Genomic DNA, 2,822 nt, shown 5'->3' with positions numbered 1-2,822 from the left:
TCAAGTTCAGCAGTGAGTTCTCCCCATGTAGCTTAGTGTGGGTGGATGCAGGTAAACACTGAGTTGCTAGGAAATCACTGAGTTCATAAGTGATTGGTTGAGATCATTAATCTGACAGCTGTCAAATCCTAGATATGAAATGAACCATGGATATACAAAAAGTTAAGGGACCATATCAAAGCCCTACTTAACTCCTTTATTATTCTTTACACAAACCCTTAAGGGAGTCCTTTCATAATTTTTGTGATTTTCTCCTTAAATTTACATGTGTGGTCAGTTCTGGTAAAATGTGTCACTTCCCAGGTCTCTCAGGCATATCACTGGGTCAAGGCTCACCAAGTTTGTCCTGGTGCTAATCTGTCCATCTGTTCACTAGGTAGTCATTCGGTATTCAGTAGGATTCTGATGTTCAAGGGGGTTTTGTTATTGTCAGTTAGGACCTGGGTGGGGGATGCTTCTAAGAGCCCTGTGTTTGCCATCTCTGATCCAAAGATGCACTTCTTAATCCCCCATCTGCCTTTGCTTGCCAGTACAGCACAGCCCATGGAATGAAGGCTTTCAACAACAAATGCTTATGAAATGATGAAAATCATCAAAACTCATTTTATAAGAAGAGGGTTTCTGGCAAAAAAGGAGATAAAATTTATATTCTTCCCACCATAACAAACCTCATAGCTGTGTGGTTTAAACAATAGAAATTCATTTTCTCACAGTTCTGGAGAATGGAGGTCCCTTCATTGAGCATGAAGGGTTTCTCATAAGGCTGTTTTTCTGGCTTCACATACACATTTTTACTGTGTTCACATGGCTCTCTCTATGGAGAGAGACAAAGAGACAGATCTTGGGTCTCTTCCTTATCTTGTAAGGACACAAGTATTATGGAAATGGAATTTCACCCTTACAATCATCCATTTAAGCTTAATTACCTCTTTAAATAACCATGAGAGGAACGTGAGATTGCTGGACAATTAATTGTAACCAGATCATAATTCTCTTATAAAGGTTTTGACCAGGACTACTTTAGGAATTTGAGGTTAGTACTTTAGACTTGATACATCTTAGTGAGCAAGCAAAATGAGTCACCAGTCTGTCTCAGAACTAGGATGCAAACCAAGTTTAATTGCATTACTCAAGAAATATTTTACTTAACTATGGTAATTTAGTATTTGGAGGAACTTTGAAGCAAAACCATGGTATGAAGAAAGAAATCATTTGTCATATGCAGAATCACTCCTTCATTTTTCTTGTTATGGTGAGATAAATAAGTGCAGAATTTACAGGTCAATTTTGTATCTCAAAAAATTCCAGGTCACCGCTGCCACCGCCACTGCTACCGAGGCCAAGCAGAGCCATTAGTGCCGTGCCACCAGAGTCTGCCCACCACCCACCCCCAGCAGCCCAGGCCGCCTGCCCGGGTCCAGAATTTTAAGAAATACAATGTCTAATGGTTATGAAGACCACATGACTGAATACTGCAGGGATGACATTGGGAGAACAAATCTCCCAAAATGACCCAGGATGAGTTGTGAAGTCTATTCAGCAGCATTGGTGAAGTTGAATCTGGAAAACTTATTCAGGACAAAGTAGCAGGGCACAGTTTTGGCTCTGGCTTTGTGAGCTACCTGACTGACAAGGACGCAGAAAGGGCAATCAACATGCTGAGTGGCCTGAGGCTTCAGAAAAAAAAAAAAAACATCAAGGTGTCATATGCTCGCCCAAGATCAGAGGTCATCAAAGATGCCAGCTTGCACATCAGTGGGCTCCCAAGAACCATGACCCAGAAGGACGTGGAGGACACATTCTCTCGGTTTGGGGAATCATCAACTCCCGGGTCCTCGTGTATCAGATCACAGGTTTGTCCAGAGGAGTTGCACTTATTGGGTTTGACAAACAGCTGGAAGCAGAAGAGGCAATTACCAGTTTCAATGGTCATAAACCCCCAGGTTCCTCGGAGCCCATCACAGTGAAGTTTGCAGCCAATCCCAAACAGAACAAAAATGGGGCGCTCCTCTCGCAGCTGTACCACTCGCCTGCAGGCAGTTCGGAGACCCTGTGCATCACCAGGCTCAGAGGGTCAGGTTCTCCGCGATGAGTGTAGATCACATGAGTGGACTTTCTGGTGTCAATGTCCCAGGAAACCGCTTCTTCGGGCTGGTGCATCTTCTTTTACAATGTTGGGCAAGAAGCTGATGAGTGGATCCTCTGGCAGATGTTTGACCCCTTTGGCACAGTCAACAATGTGAAAGTGATTCATCATTTCAACACCAACAAGTGCAAAGGGTTTGGTTTTGTGACCATGACAAACTATGAAGAAGCCGCAATGACCATAGCAAGTCTGAATGACTACCGCCTGGGAGACAAAATCTTACAGGTTTCCTTCAAAACCAACAAGTCCCACAAATAACTCACTCATTTTTTTTTTTTTGTATGGAGAGATAATTAAGAGTGAAGAAATTGAAAAAAAAATTCCAAGAGTGAAAAACTTTAATCATTTGACTCTTCTCAAATAATTTAATGCTGAAGTATCTGCATGTGAACATCTAGTCACTCTCCCAATCAACAAGGATTATTGAGGACTTACTACATTCAGACAGGCTGTGCCAGGATCTAAGGTAGAGGCACACGGGAAGAGGACCATATTCCAAAATGGAGCTTTTAGGAAAATAAACCTGGAATGTCTCTCTCTTTGTTTGTGTCTGATTAATGTCTCCAAAAGAGTTTAGGGTTTAAACTTTTAAGTCCAGTCATTTACTTCTCTATTATTGTAATTTTTGGTATAATAAATGAATTTAATATACTTTTTACTTGCCTTTTCTACATAT

The 2,822-nt window shown here is 41.5% G+C and overlaps 1 pseudogene; it reads left to right on the top strand.

Moving 5' to 3' along the window:
- The first annotated feature begins 1,437 nt into the window (after positions 1-1,437).
- LOC124975892 (ELAV-like protein 1) lies at positions 1,438-2,404 on the top strand (annotated as a pseudogene).
- Positions 2,405-2,822: the final 418 nt, after the last annotated feature.

This window comes from Sciurus carolinensis, unplaced genomic scaffold (assembly GCF_902686445.1).
Source record: "Sciurus carolinensis unplaced genomic scaffold, mSciCar1.2, whole genome shotgun sequence".
NCBI classification, from domain to species: domain Eukaryota; kingdom Metazoa; phylum Chordata; class Mammalia; order Rodentia; family Sciuridae; genus Sciurus; species Sciurus carolinensis.
This window is presented reverse-complemented; position numbering and strand designations above follow the sequence as displayed.